This window comes from Littorina saxatilis, linkage group LG16 (genome assembly GCF_037325665.1).
Source record: "Littorina saxatilis isolate snail1 linkage group LG16, US_GU_Lsax_2.0, whole genome shotgun sequence".
In the NCBI taxonomy this organism is placed as follows: domain Eukaryota; kingdom Metazoa; phylum Mollusca; class Gastropoda; order Littorinimorpha; family Littorinidae; genus Littorina; species Littorina saxatilis.
In genome coordinates this window covers 17,407,674-17,428,408 of record NC_090260.1, presented here as the reverse complement: position 1 = coordinate 17,428,408, position 20,735 = coordinate 17,407,674, and the positions used below count along the sequence as shown (strand labels likewise).

General features: G+C 41.9%; 1 long non-coding RNA gene across 1 annotated transcript in view; it reads left to right on the top strand.

Annotated features, from left to right (window-relative positions):
• Positions 1-6,935: 6,935 nt before the first annotated feature.
• LOC138950560 (uncharacterized) overlaps positions 6,936-20,735 on the top strand; it is a 173,662-nt gene continuing 159,862 nt past the window's right edge. The window contains exon 1 of the long non-coding RNA XR_011450722.1: positions 6,936-8,438. This is a non-coding gene — a long non-coding RNA (uncharacterized lncRNA). The remainder of the gene's footprint in view (positions 8,439-20,735) is intronic.

The window sequence follows — 20,735 nt, the reverse complement described above, 5'->3', positions numbered from 1 at the left end:
TTGTGCACAGTTATAATAGTGAAAGTCCCCCCTGTTGAGATGATTGGTTTCCTGCTTCATCCTGTGTTTTATCTTGAGACTATCTATCTGTTGTTCTTCGGACACAAAGTAACTTACGGCCACAAAGCAACACAGCATCTGTACATGTAGTGCCCTATATTGAATAGGAATATTGCATTTAGTAGACAAAGCTAGTGCTAATGTGTCAAGGGCCTGTGATTTGTCAGGGCGCAATTCGCCCTGTCTCGATACCGGAGGGTTGGGTCTTGACGTGCTCTCGCCTTTCTCTGACTTCACGCTCAGTGTCAGTGTGTGCGGGGCGACCTAAAAAAGTGTTTGGGCCCTGAAGTTTTTTTTATCCAACTAAACGTGGCAAAGCAACCATTGCTGAGTATTGATCAAAGCGTCTGTGTGTCCAATTGAACAGTCTTTGAACACGACAAAATCGCCATTGAATGTCAACAAGCACACGTGAATATGATTGGCTGGGAAACGTTGAAGACGGCCTTACGAGAAACTATGCACAGGGTGGTCCAATTTTAATTCCACTCTCACGTTTTGTGTTTGAGTTGACTCTTACTTGATACTTATCAGTGAATATACAGCATGTTTACTGTGTTGTTTTCTGTTGTGTCTCGTGTCTGTTCACCTTAAAGGCCGTTATGTCGAAGCTCTTGTGGACGTTTTGTGTTGTGTCTCGTGTCTGTTCACCTTAAAGGCCGTTATGTCGAAGCTCTTGTGGACGTTTTGTGTTGTGTCTCGTGTCTGTTCACCTTAAAGGCCGTTATGTCGAAGCTCTAGTGGACGTTTTGTGTTGTGTCTCGTGTCTGTTCACCTTAAAGGCCGTTATGTCGAAGCTCTAGTGGACGTTTTGTGTTGTGTCTCGTGTCTGTTCACCTTAAAGGCCGTTATGTCGAAGCTCTAGTGGACGTTTTGTGTTGTGTCTCGTGTCTGTTCACCTTAAAGGCCGTTATGTCGAAGCTCTTGTGGACGTTTTGTGTTGTGTCTCGTGTCTGTTCACCTTAAAGGCCGTTATGTCGAAGCTCTTGTGGACGTTTTGTGTTGTCCAGATTTAAGATTAAACTTAGTTTGTTTACTTGTAGTATTGTGTAACGAGATTCTTTGTGCAGCCGCTGCAGCAACGACGTTCTGAATTAGTAGTGACGTCATGAAAACACATCCATCTTACAGTCAACATGCGCACACTTGCATGGGAAGGTGGAAATCAAACCAATTAATACCTGCGAAAGTCACAGTTTTCAATTGCTTCATGCGTCTTTGTTTCTTGACCAGTACTCTTGATTTTGGTACCGTTGTGTTCCTAAGACTCTATAGCTGCACTTCCATTTGACATAAGGCTCACTAGCACTGTGTATAACTGGATCAAACACGTGATAACTGCTAATGAATAAAGTCATTTGTTTTTTTCCGATTAAGGTACACACCTGGCAGTGAGGATAGTATCACCGCAACAGTTGGTCTTCATCCTTATGTACCCGTCTATGTATGTTCGGTTTTGATTATCTGCTAGAGGAAGTAGATATCGACAAAGTATTAATTATGGCAGCCATTTGCATTTCATATTTTCCTAAATATCTGCATCCTCTTGCAAATAGTTAAAACCAAACATACGTAGACGGGTACATAAGGATATAGTCCAACTGTTGCGGTGATACCCTCCACACTGCCAGGTTGCAATTAGTCGCAATATGTACCTTAATCGGAAAAAACTAATTACTTTATTCATTAGCGGTTATCACGTGTTTGATCCAGTTATACACAGTGAGCCTTATGTCAAAGGAACACAACGGTACCAAGATCAAGAGTACTGGTCAAGGAACACAACGGTACCAAGATCAAGAGTACTGGTCAAGGAACACAACGGTACCAAGATCAAGAGTACTGGTCAAGAAACACAACGGTACCAAGATCAAGAGTACTGGTCAAGAAACACAACGGTACCAAGATCAAGAGTACTGGTCAAGAAACACAACGGTACCAAAATCAAGAGTACTGGTCAAGAAACACAACGGTACCAAGATCAAGAGTACTGGTCAAGAAACACAACGGTACCAAGATCAAGAGTACTGGTCAAGAAACACAACGGTACCAAGATCAAGAGTACTGGTCAAGAAACACAACGGTACCAAGATCAAGAGTACTGGTCAAGAAACAAAGACGCACGAAGCAACTGAAAACTGTGACTTTCGCAGGTATTCATTGGATTAATCTCCACCTTAAGTATGCCTTTGCTCCAGACATTTCCGTCAACTGCGTAGTTTATTTTTACCGCAGAGATTCTTGTTTTTCTGATCTCAATTAGAGAATCTTAGAACACACAGACAAACATAAACCAAAAAAGACGAAATGAACACAAAAACAAAACAAAACAAAACTGTAACACTAAGCGCAATAATCTTCATCCGGTCAATCAATCAATCGATTACAAGGCACACAGTCATCAACATAATTATATCAATTTGAAGATACGATAGACAGTCAACATAATTATATCAATTTGAAGATACGATAGACAGTCAATTCGGGCTTGTCTGGGAAAGCGTGAGAAAAAAATCGCACGTTGAAAGCATAGGGTCAAATCTCTGACACCTACTGTGTGTTGCTTTAAAATGTTACCTGATACTTTGTTAGCTGGTGATTGAAAACAGACAATGACGGCGATTGAACCATGTCTCTTTACGCTCTCTCTGCACGTACACAACGCAAGCCCTTCTCTGTGCCTTTCAAGTCATTGAATCTTGAATCCGATATAGCTTTTGGAAACCTCTCTGCAAAACGGTTGTGACTGAATCGAGATCAATCATTGTAACAGTCACAAAGAGAGAGAGAGAGAGAGCGAGCGAGCAAGAGAGAGACAGAGCGAGCAAGAGAGAGAGAGAGAGAGAGAGAGAGAGAGAGAAAGAGAGAGAGAGAAAGAGAGAGAGAGAAAGAACGAGCGAGCAAGAGAGAGAGAAAGAGAGAGAGCGAGCGAGCGAGAGAGAGAAAGAGAGAGAGAGAGCGAGCGAGCGAGAGAGAGAGAGAGAGAGAGAGAGAGAGAGAGAGAGAGAGAGAGAGAGCTCGTGCGTGAGCTAAAACAAAGCCCCCCTGACACCCCGACAAGGCGTCGCCCCTTTACCACAGAAGGGGTAACGGCGGCACCTGGACCCCTGCCTCGTTATGGACCCCCCCCCCCCCCACACCCTCTCTTATACTTAATCCAGCCCTGCATTGCATGGCAAGTTGGGAAGGAACTCGCTTGACTCAGACAATCAATGTGTACATCAAACTAAAGGAACTCTTGTTAATTTGCCAACCAATGAACATTCTTACAAACTTGGCTGACACTGAAGTTTATTGCTGAATACACGTCAGACTGAAAGTCAACCTGTTTTGGTCTGAGTTGTGTCAGCGTTATGAATCTCGTGTCTTCTGTTTAATTACTTGTAATTCTTTTTTTTGTTTTGTTGCAAGGTCAAGATTGTAAGCAATGGCGACAAAGTAACACAACACACCTACGCGTTCTGACATGTATTGAATAATAATCAATATTTGTATTGGTAGCCAAAGCTATATACACTTGGCGTGTCTGGGGATTGTCAAGGACTTTTTGGAAGGTCAAAAGCAATGGAGACAAAGTAACACGACCCACCTACATGTTCTGACATGTATTGAATAGTGATCAATAATTATATCCCTTGGTAGCCAAAGCTACACTTGGCGTGTCTGGGGACTGCCCTATGTTTTGGACACAACCCTTAACGGAGGATCGGGTCTTGGCGTGTCTGGGGACTGCCCTATGTTTTGGACACAACACGAGCTGTCCCTTAACGGAGAATCGGGTCTTGGCGTGTCTGGGGACTGCCCTATGTTTTGGACACAACACGAGCTGTCCCTTAACGGAGGGTCGGGTCTTGGTGTGTTTAGGGACTGCCCTCTGTTTTGGACACAACACGAGCTGTCCCTTAACGGAGGGTCGGGTCTTGGCGTGTCTGGGGACTGCCCTATGTTTTGGACACAACACGAGCTGTCCCTTAACGGAGGGTCGGGTCTTGGCGTGTCTGGGGACTGCCCTATGTTTTGGACACAACACAAGCTGTCCCTTAACAAAAGTCGAGTCTTGGCGTGTCTGGGGACTGCCCTATGTTTTGGACACAACACGAGCTGTCCCTTAACGGAGAATCGGGTCTTGGCGTGTCTGGGGACTGCCCTATGTTTTGGACACAACACGAGCTGTCCCTTAACGGAGGGTCGGGTCTTGGTGTGTTTAGGGACTGCCCTATGTTTTGGACACAACACGAGCTGTCCCTTAACGGAGGGTCGGGTCTTGACGTGTCTGGGGACTGCCCTATGTTTTGGACACAACACGAGCTGTCCCTTAACGGAGGGTCGGGTCTTGGCGTGTCTGGGGACTGCCCTATGTTTTGGACACAACACGAGCTGTCCCTTAACGGAGGGTCGGGTCTTGGCGTGTCTGGGGACTGCCCTATGTTTTGGACACAACACGAGCTGTCCCTTAACGGAGGGTCGGGTCTTGGCGTGTCTGGGGACTGCCCTATGTTTTGGACACAACACAAGCTGTCCCTTAACGGAGGGTCGGGTCTTGGCGTGTCTGGGGACTGCCCTATGTTTTGGACACAACACGAGCTGTCCCTTAACGGAGGGTCGGGTCTTGGCGTGGCCCTGCCTTTCTCTAGCCTAACACTTATCTAGGTACTGTCAGTTTGTGCAGGGCGCTCTAAAGGAGTGTCTGGGCCCTGCCTTTCTCTAGCCTAACACTAAGGTACTCAGTGTCAGTGTGTGCAGGGCGCTCTAAAGGAGTGTCTGGGCCCTGCCTTTCTCTAGCCTAACACTAAGGTACTGTCAGTGTGTGCAGGGCGCTCTAAAGGAGAGTCTGGGCCCTGCCTTTCTCTAGCCTAACACTAAGGTACTGTCAGTGTGTGTAGGGCGCTCTAAAGGAGAGTCTGGGCCCTGCCTTTCTCTAGCCTAACACTAGGTACTGTCAGTGTGTGCAGGGCGCTCTAAAGGAGTGTCTGGGCCCTGCCTTTCTCTAGCCTAACACTAAGGTACTGTCAGTGTGTGCAGGGCGCTCTAAAGAAGTGTCTGGGCCCTGCCTTTCTCCAGCCTAACACTAAGGTACTCAGTGTCAGTGTGTGCAGGGCGCTCTAAAGGAGTGTCTGGGCCCTGCCTTTCTCTAGCCTAACACTAAGGTACTGTCAGTGTGTGCAGGGCGCTCTAAAGGAGTGTCTGGGCCCTGCCTTTCTCTAGCCTAACACTAAGGTACTGTCAGTGTGTGCAGGGCGCTCTGAAGGAGTGTCTGGGCCCTGCCTTTCTCCAGCCTAACACTAAGGTACTCAGTGTCAGTGTGTGCAGGGCGCTCTAAAGGAGTGTCTGGGCCCTGCCTTTCTCTAGCCTAACACTAAGGTACTGTCAGTGTGTGCAGGGCGCTCTAAAGGAGTGTCTGGGCCCTGACGTCTTTGTATCCAACGTGGCAAAGAAACCATTGCTGTGCAGTTATCAAAGCCTCTGTGTGCCTTCTTGAACAGTCTTTTGAACACGACAGAATCACCATTGAATGTCAACTAGCACACGTGAATATGAATGGCTGGGAAACGTTGATGACGGTCTTACTAACAACTATACACCGGGTGGTCCACACAAACAGTTTTTATTTCGCGTTCATATTCTCACTTTATTTTCATCGACGGTATTGACGGGGCCTGCTATTGTTTATAGAGAAACATTCAAATAACATGTTTCAATTATCGATGGCCGAAGCTTTTCATTTATTTTTGCAGCTAGCATGACGGAATCTTTCATGGCTGCGTTCGGAGCAGTGGGCAGGGGTGACTCTCATCTCTCAGTAGCTGTTCGCGTCAGCTGACTCAGAGAGTGAGTGTCATTCACACTGAATATACAAATTAAGATTAAGACGTGTGCATGCCACTCATCTGACTCATCTCTCGCTGTTCACGTCAGCTGACTCAGAGAGTGAGTGTCATTCACACTGAATATACAAATTAAGATTAAGACGTGTGCATGCCACTCATCTGACTCATCTCTAGCTGTTCGCGTCAGCTGACTCAGAGAGTGAGTGTCATTCACACTGAATATACAAATTAAGATTGAGACGTGTGAATGTCACTCATCTGACTGGACTCAGTTTGTCTCTAGCTGTTCACGTCAGCTGACTCAGAGAGTGAGTGTCATTCACACTGAATATACAAATTAAGATTGAGACGTGTGAATGTCACTCATCTGACTGGACTATGTCTCTTGCTGTTCACGTCAGCTGACTCAGAGAGTGAGTGTCATTCACACTGACTATACAAATTAAGATTTAGACGTGTGAATGTCACTCATCTGACTGAACTATGTCTCTAGCTGTTCACGTCAGCTGACTCAGAGAGTGAGTGTCATTCACACTGAATATACGAGACGTGTGAATGTCACTCATCTGACTGGACTATGTCTCTAGCTGTTCACGTCAGCTGACTCAGAGAGTGAGTGTCATTCACACTGAATATACAAATTAAGATTGAGACGTGTGAATGTCACTCATCTGACTGGACTATGTCTCTAGCTGTTCACGTCAGCTGACTCAGAGAGTGAGTGTCATTCACACTGAATATACAAATTAAGATTAAGACGTGTGCATGCCACTCATCTGACTGGACTATGTCTCTAGCTGTTCACGTCAGCTGACTCAGAGAGTGAGTGTCATTCACACTGAATATACAAATTAAGATTGAGACGTGTGAATGTCACTCATCTGACTGGACTATGTCTCTTGCTGTTCACGTCAGCTGACTCAGAGAGTGACTGTCATTCACACTGAATATACAAATTAAGATTGAGACGTGTGAATGTCACTTATCTGACTGGACTATATCTCTAGCTGTTCACGTCAGCTGACTCAGAGAGTGAGTGTCATTCACACTGAATATACAAATTAAGATTGAGACGTGTGAATGTCACTCATCTGACTGGACTATATCTCTAGCTGTTCACGTCAGCTGACTCAGAGAGTAACTGTCATTCACAGTGAAATGTACACAAATCGACAAACTTTCTCTGTACATGTTTAGAAAAAAGCTGTGAAAATATTCTAACATGAATATTTTGGAACTATAAGACAATACAAACTTTGTATTGGAACACCGACTGTGGGGACTTGTGGAAGATTGTGTTTGTTAAACTATGCTTATATTGCGATGTTCACACGGTGTGCTTGGTGTCTGTTGCTCGTAGTACTCATTCTTTACAGTCACTTTGGGGTGGTGACAAGTTTTTATTCGGTAGCACAAAAGAACAAACAAACACATTTCTCAGGTCAGTGGAATGGTTTCAAGGCTATAGTAGGTGTTCATGTTCTCTCACCATTACTGTGTATGAACCAAACATAGCTGTGTTACCTCTGCGCGGTATGTCGGTGTGTTTTGAATAAGGAGAAGCCATGTTTGCTGCTGTACACACTGACTCAGATCGTCAGTGTTTCGCTTTCTCTCACGTACTACAAAATGACACATACGACCAAAATCTCACTGACAGCGCGTTATGACTCGAACCTGTCCCGTCCCAAAGTTCATAGCGAGTCTCTATGAGCGCGTCAAGACCACGTGACTGACTGGAGGGGCGTGGCCAGAGTGTGCTGGCTGTGTGTCACTGTCTATTTATCACTGCGTGTTGTTTGAATGTCAGTTAAAAGTCTGGGTTTCTCAGGGCGGCGTCACTGTTGACTTGTGCACACATACAGTTCAGAACATTCCTTACTGACGGTCTTTACTTGAGCCCAAAGTCGACACAGTCTTTTTGCCAACAAATCAGTTCCGAAGCTTTGTTAAGCATAATTCGCCAAATTTACTTGAGGCTTCAGGTTACTTACTTCTACACTGATGACCAAAACTGAGATTGTTTTTGACTCTGTGTTCTTCTGCATGAAATGACTTGCGTTCCTCTCTGTCTGATTTGACTTGGTGTTCTTCTGCTTACTCGAGTATCCGTGGCATCACCAAACCAGTCCCTCCGCGGCACATTCAGAAGCCAGAGAGTAATACAATATTGTGTGTGTCCCTGCATAACTGTGAACACCAACCAGCCAACAAACCAGCCAACAAACCAGCCAACCAGCCAACAAACCAGCCAACAAACCAGCCAACAAACCAACCAACAAACCAACCAACCAGCCAACAAACCAACCAACCAGCCAACAAACCAACCAACCAGCCAACAAACCAACCAACCAGCCAACAAACCAACTAACCAGCCAACAAACCAATCAACCAGCCAACAAACCAACCAACCAGCCAACAAACCAACCAACAAACCAACCAACCAGCCAACAAACCAACCAACTAGCCAACCAACCAACCAACCGGCCAACAAACCAACCAACCAGCCAACAAACCAACCAACCTGAACATCTGATCGTTTACTCAGAGGTAAGATTGTTTGTGTGTATGTGTTGGTTATATCCTTGATACACTGGCTGTAGTTTCATTTCTGCTTGTATATGGTTTATTTATCAAATCAACTCGACTGCAAGTGTTCCAAGTTCAAGTTCAAGTTTTATTAGTCCATAACCCATGGGGGCATTTTGAACAATACATACAATCAATACAATCATGATATATGCTAATATAATAAATAAAAAAAATTAAAAATTAAAAATTAAAAAAAAGCTATGAAAAACTGTTACAAATTATATTAATAAAGTCCAAAATATTCTTTAGCAATTTCTTTTTCTTAGTAGCAAACAACTTTTTAAATTTAAGTGCATTAGGTTTTTTCCAATAATAAGGTGGTAACAACTCAGCTCTTTCTTCTTTGAAAAAATCACAGACAAATAAATAATGGAATTCATCACCTATGTCTTGTGATACACATTTGGTGCAAGTTCTTTCTGACCTCGGGATGTTAAGATAACGTTCTTTCTGTACAGGCAAATTGTTGTTTAATGTTCTAAACTTCATCATTGAAACACATTGTTGATATGGCAGGTGTGTGACATAGTCTTCACATGCAAACATATCTTTAAACATTCGATAATTCCAAAACATATTTTTTGTTCCAATTTCTGTAAACCATTTATGGATATACTGGTCATACAAGCTTCTTTTTACTTTCCTTTTAAACCATGCGCTTGAGTATTGAACATTTTCTTGAAAAGTCCAAAGGCCAGAGAGACCAATTTCATTGAAGGTTTTTTCAATAAAACATAAATAATTAGATTCAATCATCTTTAGATATACAATTTATAAGTAAAGCAATACACAATACTTGAAAATTTATTTTTATGAATAGGACTAATCAGTTTATACCAATAGCAAAGCATTCTACATTTCATATTAACATCTAGTGGATATCTTCCAAGTTCACCAAATATCATAGCATTTGGAGTTGATTTTTTTAGTTTGAAAACAATTTTATAAAAACGCAATTGAAGTTTAGTAGCAAGTTCACAGTTCCAAACATCCAGACTAAAACAACAACAACAAAAAGGTCTTCTATGTAAATGCTTTTTAATTTTTTTTTAGTATTGATCAAGAAGAGAGAGAGAGAGAGAGAGACAGAGACAGAGAGAGAGACAGAGACAGAGACAGAGACAGAGACCTTGCCGTGAGGAACATGTGCATTTTTAAACCAAAATAAAAAAACCAAAAAGTTTTGCTAACATCAAAATCATCGATTAAATCCTCATGTTTACATAACTAAATGATACTTTGTACCCAATACAACCATTTATATAATGTTGGTCTTTAAAGCCAAAACCATTCCTGAGCTAGAGAACTGGTCAGCTAGCAAATGATAATAGTGTAACTTGCTTGTCTTTTCCAATCTTAGCGTAAGGTAATTCATTTCACTTAAAATGCATGCACCCCACTCTGATGCATGTTAGCTTTTTTCTGTCCCTGTGTGTGTCGTCATGTGATCGTGAATCGGGGTCTATGTCTGTCACTGTGTGTCGTCATGTGAATCGGGGTCTATGTCTGCCACTGTGTGTGTCGTCATGTGAATCGGGGTCTATGTCTGTCACTGTGAGTGTCGTCATGTGAATCGGGGTCTATGTCTGTCACTGTGTGTGTCGTCATGTGAATCGGGGTCTATGTCTGCATGTTATAACATATTGTTAAATGTCACTTCCGTCTTTGTCACGTCCATCGGTGGGATACCCGTATCTGAGCGGCGGCCAGGGGATCCCTGTTAAAGAAGTCTTTGGTCTGTGAGATGCGCACCCCCCCCTCTCTCTCTCTCTAGGGACGGAGCAGAGAGAGAGAGAGAGAGAGAGAGAGAGAGAGAGAGAGAGAGAGAGAGAGAGAGAGAGAGAGAGAGAGAGAGAGAGAGAGAGAGAGAGAGAGAGAGAGAGAGAGAGAGAGAGAGAGAGCGAGTCTCTAAGAGCCGTCGTCAAGAGAAAATTGGAGTGAAAGGACACAGGAATGATGGTTTAAAAGGGGTTCAACATTTGTCGCAATAATGGTTTTGCTAAGTTTATATTCACTTTTGTGATCGTATAACGCGGTGGCGTATCAATCTTGTTATACTGTATGATGTAGATGGATCAATTTACTACACCACTGTCGTTACCTGGTTGAAAAAATATGCATTTTTACAGCCAGTAAAATATCCACCACGAATCTATTTATCGTTCTGATGTACCTTGTCGGGTTCATATTTTACCACTTTAAAGATGACGACAAAATAACGTGCACCAGTCGGCGCCCCACTGTACACAGTGTGCGCTAGGGGAAGGGACCATTTGTGTGTAGCGCGGGAGGTTGCCAACATAAACACCCCCCCTCTCTCTCTCTCTCTCTCTCTCTCTCTCTCTCTCTCTCTCTCTCTCTCTCTCTCTCTCTCTCTCTCTCTCTCTCTCTCTCTCTCTCTCTCTCTCTCTCTCTCTAGGGACGGGGCAGAGAGAGAGAGAGAGAGAGAGAGAGAGAGAGAGAGAGAGAGAGAGAGAGAGAGAGAGAGAGAGAGAGAGAGAGAGAGAGAGAGAGAGAGAGAGAGAGAGAGAGAGAGAGAGAGAGAGAGAGCGAGTCTCTAAGAGCCGTCGTCAAGAGCGAGTCTCTAAGAGCCGTCGTCAAGACCATATCGACTGACTGGAGGGGCGTGGCCAGTCTGTGCTGGGAATGTCACTGGTCTATGCCCTGTGCTGTCAATGTCAGCTTCAGTTTGTTATACTCATGGAGTCGTCACGGACGACCGTTGCATGAATACAGTTCAGCACATTCTAACAGGCTGTCTTGACTTGAGGCCAAAGTCGACACCGCAAAGTCCTTTACCAAACATTAAGTGCCAACACTTGCATGACCCAACTTCCTGAAGTAGACTTCGCCAAGCTGATTGACCTGAGGCTTGACGTTACTCACCAATAATGTGGTGGCCAAGACTGAGGCTTGACGTTACTCACCAATAATGTGGTGGCCAAGACTGAGGCTTGACGTTACTCACCAATAATGTGGTGGCCAAGACTGAGGCTTGACGTTACTCACCAATAATGTGGTGGCCAAGACTGAGGCTTGACGTTACTCACCAATAATGTGGTGGCCAAGACTGAGGCTTGACGTTACTCACCAATAATGTGGTGGCCAAGACTGAGGCTTGACGTTACTCACCAATAATGTGGTGGCCAAGACTGAGGCTTGACGTTACTCACCAATAATGTGGTGGCCAAGACTGAGGCTTGACGTTACTCACCAATAATGTGGTGGCCAAGACTGAGGCTTGACGTTACTCACTAATAATGTGGTGGCCAAGACTGAGACTGGACGTTACTCACCAATAATGTGGTGGCCAAGACTGAGGCTTGACGTTACTCACCAATAATGTGGTGGCCAAGACTGAGGCTTGATGTTACTCACCAATATTGTGGTGGCCAAGATTGAGGCTTGACGTTACTCACCAATAATGTGGTGGCCAAGACTGAGGCTTGACGTTACTCACCAATAATGTGGTGGCCAAGACTGAGGATGTTTGTGACTGTGTGTTCCCTGGCATCCCTGGCCTTCACTATCTCTTGACGGCAGTAGTGTCCAGTTTACATTACTGACGAGTTAAATATCATGTGTATTCTCTGAGTGACAAGTTTTTGCTCGCCTTTGCTTCATTTAGTATATACATTATTGGATAACATAACATCAATCACAAACAAATAGAAATCAATTCGTCTATTGGTTGACATAATTACATAAAACCATATTTTCTAAAGAACTTAACAGTGGTAGAACATGTGCCCGCTTGTCTAGAGAAACCGCGATCAAAATCCCAGGACGGGTACATAAGGAGAAATCTAGTAATCCCAGACGACAGCTTTCTATGTGTCGCTTTCAAATCACTCCTGGCAATGTATTCACTTTTGAATGAAAGCAGACAGTGTCTGCGATTGAACTAGTTCTCTCTGCGCTTATCTCTCTTAAACCATTTATTTTACTTCAAATCGCAAGTCCAAAATAAAGTTGTTTAGAATCGTGATGGGAAAAACCCGTTGAAAAGCTTTTGACTGAACTTAGAATAAAGATTGTTGATCATTTGAGAGAGAGAGAGAGAGAGAGAGAGAGAGAGAGAGAGAGAGAGAGAGAGAGAGAGAGAGAGAGAGAGAGAGAGAGAGAGAGAGAGAGAGCGAGAGAGAGAGTGAGAGAGAGAGAGAGAGACAGAGAGAGAGAGAGAAAGAAAGAGAGAGAGAGAGAGAGAGAGAGAGAGAGAGAGAGATGATGATGATGATGATGATGATGATGGAACTTTATTTTTCAAGGATAGAGGTTTAAGGCGACGCCTTTTCTTACAACCGGTCCTTACTTCTAATACAAATGTCTAATAAATGATAAACAAGTAAAGCAACATGACAAATAAACAAATTAAACGAACGACCCAGCAAATAATCGACAAGTAAGCAAACAAGCAAATAAACACAAACAACAAAATGACAAAGTAAGCAACATACAAATCAAAAGCGAAACATGCAACATAACATGTTAATTGAGGTTACACATGTAAAGTGATCGACGGTAACATTCACACAATACCAACGTTTACACTAATGCTCACAATGATCATATGGTGTAAATGATGATGATGAAGATGATGATGATGATGATGATGATGATGATGATGATGATGATGATGATGATGGAAAATCGCAACATAATAAGAGAGAGAGAGAGAGAGAGAGAGAGAGAGAGAGAGAGAGAGAGAAAGAGAAAGAGAGAGTGAGGCAGACAGACAGACAGACAGACAGACAGAAAGAGACAGAGAGACAGAACAAACAAACGATTTGTATACTGCGTAGGCCGTCGGCCCATTGCAAAACGGGAACAGTGGGCTGGGGAAGTGAACTCGAAAATACACAATAGTTGGAAATTCCGACTGTTGGAATAACGCGTCACGGATACCTGTCAGTGTCTTTTCTCCAATTGTAACTTGTTTTCACTGGATCATTGACGATAGGGGGTGGGGGTTGGCGGACCCGTAACGGACTATATACTCTCGATTTTCTTGTTTTGTAAAGCATTGAGTATAGAAATACGCTGCCAAGCAACTTTCATTGAATATTCTGGAATCAGACATAATTATGTTATAAGTCAAATCACACACAGTGGGATCAACTTGAACATCTTTCGACAGTAGCGTCGTGTTTACATATTATTGTTCACTCTGACTGACAAGTTTTTGCTCGCTTGTGCATAATTAATTATACTTGATTATTGGACAAGAAAAATAATAATGCAATAGACCAATCCATCGATTGCTGTACATGAGTACACGAACCCACGTAAAAGGCAGAGCATGCAGAATCTGCATGTCCCCGCTTGTTGAGAGAAACCGCGAGAAAAATCCCCAGACGAGTACATAAGGAAAGATCTATAGCGATCTCATAGGACAGCCTATACTGTGTGCCGCTTTGAAATCACACCTGGCACTTTATTCAATTTTGACAGAAAGGCTACAATGACGGCGATTGAAGTCCTTGTCCCTTTTAGAATCTTGCTCAAAAGCAGACTTTGTGAAAATCTGTTCACCGATTTTAGATCGCACATTGTCAAGTACACACGGTGTCGAAGGGCTGAACATTGACAGGGTGACCGACTTGAGTTACGGAGAGAGAGAGAGAGAGAGAGAGAGAGAGAGAGAGAGAGAGAGAGAGAGAGAGAGAGAGAGAGAGAGAGAGAGAGAGAGAGAGAGAGAGAGAGAGAGAGAGAGAGAGAGAGAGAGAGAGAGTCTCTAAGAGCCGTCGTCAAGACCATATCGACTGACTGGAGGGGCGTGGCCAGTCTGTGCTGGGAATGTCACTGGTCCATGCCCTGTGCTGTCAATGTCAGCTTCAGTTTGTTATACTCATGGAGTCGTCACGGACGACCGTTGCATGAATACGGTTCAGCACATTCTAACAGGCTGTCTTGACTGACAGACTTGAGGCCAAAGTCGACACCGCAAAGTTCTTTACCAAACATTAAGTGCCAACACTTGCATGAACCGACTTCCTGGAGTCGACTTCGCCAAACTGACCTGAGGCTTGACGTTACTCACCAACAATGTGGTGGCCAAGACTGAGGCTTGACGTTACTCACCAACAATGTGGTGACCAAGACTGAGGCTTGACGTTACTAACCAATAATGTGGTGGCCAAGACTGAGGCTTGACGTTACTCACCAATAATGTGGTGGCCAAGACTGAGGCTTGACGTTACTCGCCAATAATGTGGTGGCCAAGACTGAGGCTTGACGGTACTCACCAATAATGTGGTGGCCAAGATTGAGGCTTGACGTTACTCACCAATAATGTGGTGGCCAAGACTGAGGCTTGACGTTACTCACCAATAATGTGGTGGCCAAGACTGAGGATGTTTGTGACTGTGTGTTCCCTGGCATCCCTGGCCTTCACTATCTCTTGACGGCAGTAGTGTCCAGTTTACATTACTGACGAGTTAAATATCATGTGTATTCTCTGAGTGACAAGTTTTTGCTCGCCTTTGCTTCATTTAGTATATATGTCGTATCCATTCTGTACAATTTGCGCATTATGTACAATGAGCAGCATATCTTGCACATTGTATACAATGAGCAAAACTGTTGCCCATTGTATACAATGAGCAAGACCATAAAGTTGCACATTGTATACAATGTGCACCGAGTGAGCAAGATTGTTGAATGGCGTTCAAGCTACACTGATATATGAATCATAGTGAATGGTTGAATGGAATATGTGAGTAAAGTGTTCAAATAACGAAGTTTGTTATGTTTAAGCATTGTTTTAATTCTCATTTCGCTAAAACTATACAGTGCAAAGGAATTTAATTATTGTAAATAATAAATATCGTGCAGGATTCGATCCCGCCACAATCAGTCTTTGGAAATGTGCAACTTCGATTACGTCGTATTGCTTTACGAGTTTGTAGTCGTTGGGCGTCTTCTTTTGGCTTCCGAGTTTCAGTTGTCGAACTCTTTCCGTCATGGTGGTAAGGTCTTCCTGTGTGAACCACTTCACGTGGCCAACACTTTGACGTTGCACTTCTGCATCAAACTTAGTTCGATTTTGATCCATGGTGGTCGCGTTCTATCGCCGGGCAGACTGACACTGACACCGAAACTAAAATACTGAAAGAAAGAAAGTGGACAGACAATCCAAATAATTTCAAACACGAGTTCGGTTCCAGGGGCGGACGAGGGGGGGGTTTCAGGGGTTTCCGGAAACCCCCCCCCAGCCAAAATTTTTTTTTTTAAATGGTGTTTTTTTGGGGTATTAATCAGTGACAAAATCTGCTGCCTGAAACTGGTAATGATCATCCTCAAAATGCACCAGATTGCACCATTTTGCATCCTTTTTTTACAAAATTTTCCGGGGGGGCATGCCCCCGGACCCCCCTATATAGCAAGCTAGGCGCTTCGCGCCGTCAGCGATTCACGCCTTCACACCCATATCTTCTCAATATACTTTTGGAAACCCCCCCCCCATAAAATGAACTGATCCGCCCCTGGGTTCAGTCCTATTTGGTCAAAATCGCACGTAGTTTGCAAGATCGTTATTTGAACCCTTTACTCACAAATAGAAAAAGTGTGAAAGGCGGTGAAAACGACGCTCTCATTAGCTGACGTTGTTGTTTCTATCTCTTACTTTTAGCATGACATGACAATGTGAGCGTTATTATGAACGAATGTTATGTGTGTGTGCGTGTGTTGAAACAACATTAATTGTTGTATTTGTTTTTATTGTTTAATTAACGGGGCAGTCAACAGGTTGCTGTCGTTTCATGTTTTTGGGCCAAAAAGAGATTGCTTACTCTTTACACTTTACTCTAGGTAAATGTAACAAAAAATATATTTTAAAAAAAGAAAAGATTTTGAATATTTTTTTGAATTTTTTGGATTTGGATTTGGATGTTTTGGATTTTTTGTTCCATTCCTTTTCTTATCACATGCACGCCAGTTCAAAACGCCGAAAGCAACAAAAAAAATCCGCATGCATATTGGTCAAATTTGAAGCGAGTTACGGCCGTTTTAAAATAAAAAATATGACGTCATTCTACTTCCACTACAAAGTTAAATGTTATTTCCAGCCAAACTAACAGCGCTATCGATGTGCGGTTTCACTAAAGTGGTTCCTATGCATCAAAGAATTTTTTTAAACAAAGTTGTTTTTAGCTGTTTTCTGCCCCTTTAATTTACAATAATTAAATTCTTAATACACTGTTTAGTTTTAGCGAAATGAGAATTAAAACAATGCTTAAACATAACAAACATCGTTATTTGAACACTTTACCATTCATTATGATTCATATATCAGTGTAGCTTGAACGTCATTCAACAATCTTGCTCACTCGGTGCACATTGTATACAATGTGCAACTTTATGGTCTTGCTCATTGTATACAATGGGCAACAGTTTTGCTCATTGTATACAATGAGCAAAACTTGTTGCTCATTGTATACAATGAGCACGATATGCTGCTCATTGTACATAATGCGCAAATTGTACAGAATGGATACGACATATACATTATTGGATAACATAACATCAATCACAAACAAATAGAAATCAATTCGTCTATTGGTTGATATAATTACATAAAACCATGTTTTCTAAAGAACTTAACAGTGGTAGAACATGTGCCCGCTTGTCTAGAGAAACCGCAATCAAAATCCCAGGACGGGTACATAAGGAGAACACGATGCAGCAGCGTGGGAAAGAGAATGGGGAGGGGCACTGTATTATACAGGGGAAACTAGTCACAGTATGGGACAGATGATACTCATAAAGAAGGGCTTTGCAGGCGAAATTCAGTGTATTTACAAAAGCCAAAGGATTATTGGTATTCACGTTGTGTTTAATGATAACGATATGTATATTTGGAACGTATATGCACCAGCAGAACATAAGAACAAACAGCGCTTTTTTGAACAGCTAAGAAACCAGGTCAGTAAACCGGAAAATGTCTATAGTGTGGTGTGTGGGGATTTTTAATTGTGTGATGGACAATGATTCAGATATTATTAGTGGTGAAAATCACAACGAAAAAGATATTGACACATTCCGTGATTGTATGGCTCAGAATGAGTTAATAGACGTGTGGCGATTATTTCACCATGGAGAAAAAGAATATACATGGTCAAGGAAAAATCCTTTTATCGCCCGCAGACTGGATTATATTTTTGCCACAGAATCAGTATTAAATAGGGTAACAGAATGTGAAATTCACTCGGTTGCACAATCTGACCACAGACTCGTTTCCCTCTCCTATAACATGTCTCAAATCAAGAGGGGACCCTCATATTGGAAATGTAATGACAGTTTGTTACTCGATAAAACTTTTGTAGACTCAATGAATAAACTATTAACAGACTATGCTAATGAAAACACCGAAATAGATGATCAACTAAAATGGGAACTCTGCAAAATTAAAATAAGGGAATGGTGCATGGCATACTGTAAAACTAAGAACAAATTATCAAACAGAAGGAAAGCAGAGTTACAGTCTGAATTAGATGAGATAGAGAAGAATTTGGCTCTTAACCCGACAGACAAAGAATTAGTTGATCAACGGGAGAAGTACAAAACAGAAATGGAATTGTATGCGATTAGAGAAGCAAAAGGTGCCCATGCACGGGCACGTGTAAAATTTATTGAAGACGGAGAAAAAAACACTAAATATTTTCTCAACCTAGAAAAAGCTCGAGCAAATAGTAAAGTAATGGATAGACTAACTAATGAGGAGGGACAAGTATTGAAAAAAAGACAAGATATTGTAAAAGAGCAAACTCGTTTTTATTCAAATAGATACAAAAAAAGAATTAACTTTGATGAACAATATGTTGAAATGTTTTTACAAGACGTAGAAGTTCCACAATTGACCGAAGAACAGAAAAATAGCATTGAGGGCATTTTAACTGAAGATGAAATCACAAAGGCTTTAAAAATAATGAAAAATGGCTCAGCACCAGGCGGAGATGGTCTAACAACTGGTTTTATGAAATTTTTCTGGTGTCAGATAAAGACAATGGTTATATGTTCCTTGAACGCCGCTTTTGATAATGGTCTAATGTCTCCGACCCAAAAGAGAGCAGTTATAACATTAATACACAAAGGGAAGCAACTGTCAAGGGATGATCTGAATAACTGGCGACCAATATCTTTACTAAACTCAGATTATAAGTTACTGGCAAAGTGTCTAGCAGTACGCCTAAAAAGTGTGCTTGGAACAATAATTCATGAAAATCAGTTTGGTTTTATGAAAGGCAGAAATAGTAGCACAGCAGTTAGAATGATTGATGATATAATTACACATCTCAAACAAACGAACAAACCAGGGCTACTCCTAGCTCTAGACTACAAAGCTGCTTTCGACACAATATCAAAAGAATACATAATGTATGCCTTTAAACGCTTCAATTTTGGTAACACTTTCGTTAGATGGGTCACTACGCTCATGAACGAAACAGTAAGTTGTGTAAATTATATGGGGTGATTGTCAGAGCCTATAGAAATGAACGCTGGAATTCGACAAGGCTGCTCATTCTCACCAATGGCCTTCGTGCTCGCCTTAGAGCTGCTGGCAGTCAAGATGAGGGCAGATCAGTCAGTTAAAGGGGTATTCTTGCCATCAGCCAATAGTACTAATCAAGAAAAACTATTGAAAATGATCTTGTACGCTGATGATATTACGCTTTTTCTGAAAGGCACTGATGATGTGCAAAATGCTCTGACATTGGTGTCATATTTCTCCAAGTTCTCAGGACTGGCTGTGAACAGACTGAAATCGGAGGCCATGTGGTTGGGTTCACAGAAGTACTCTGAGAAGCAGCCATGTGGCTTCAGATGGAAATCAAAAGTCAAAATTCTTGGTATATATTTTAGTAATAATTTAGAAGCCTCGGAAATCGAAGAAAATTGGACAGAAAAAATTAATCATATTCAGAGCACAATGATTAAGTGGTCTAAGAGAAACTGCAGTATAATGGGAAAGATTTGCCTTGTAAAATCACTTTTGATCCCTCAATTAACACATGCGTTGCAAGCTTTGATTATACCCGAAAAGATCATATGTAAACTGAACTCAATGTTTTTCAGATTCATTTGGAAAAAAAGATTTTCAAACACAAAAGCCTATGAAAAGGTAAAACGAAAAGTTATGTGCCAGGAAACAAGTAAAGGTGGCCTAAATATGATTGACTTGGGTGACTTTCAAAAATCCTTTGTACTTGGATGGTTTTCGAAATTACTGCAACCAAACGAAGAAGCTTGGAACAGTATTCCACTCAGTATGTTCTCCAAACTCGGAAAAAATCTATGCTGCTTTCAAGCAAACGTCAAACCAGCCTTATTTAAAGGGTTGATTACAAACAAGTTCTGGAAAAGCGTTTTAGAATGTTGGCTTGACAACCATGAAAAGATATTACCATGCGTGAAAAAAATGACCCAGCTGGAGAATGTATGCCTATGGAATAACTCTCTAAATGCTTATCGTGGCAAGACAATGTTTCTACGTGATTGGGTTACATCTGATATATGCTATGTGAAGGATTTATACGAGAATAATATGTTTTTACCATTTCACAGGATTTGTGAAAGAGTTGGGCATAAACCAACAAGACTCTTTGAATATGGGGCAATTCGCACAGCAATAGCATCCCTTTTTTTGAAGATGAATGATAATGGAATACAAGCTATGAAGGTAATGGATTATCAAAAAATAAGTACATTTAAACCCAGGCAGTTTCGTAAATTAATGGTAGACGCTTATCAAACTGAGACTATATAGTCAGTTTCTGGAAAAGAAAGATGGGAATTGAAATAAACAAGGACATTTGGCAGATAGCAAGCAACGCATCAAAAGAAGTAAGATTGAGACTGCTACACTGGAAAATAACTCATAACATTTATCCAACGAACATTATATTGTATAAAATGGGCATTACTGAGAGTATTAGTTGTACACATTGTACAGAAGAGACAGATTATATCGAACATTTCTTTTATTATTGTAAAAAAATAAGCAAAGTGTGGAATCTTGTTGAAGAAGCCTTCTTCACCGCTTGTTCAAAAAGAATTCATGTTGATGTGCGGGATGCCCTATTTGGCCTAGTTAAAAGGAATTCTATTTCATCCGCTGAAGCAAACTATGTCAATTTGCTGATTTGATTGCAAAAATGTGCATAGGTATTTATAGATACGGTACCCCTTTAGAGATCGGATGTATTTTTGAAAAAGAGTTAAGTTTAAGAAAAATAATTGACTTGTGACTCGCATATA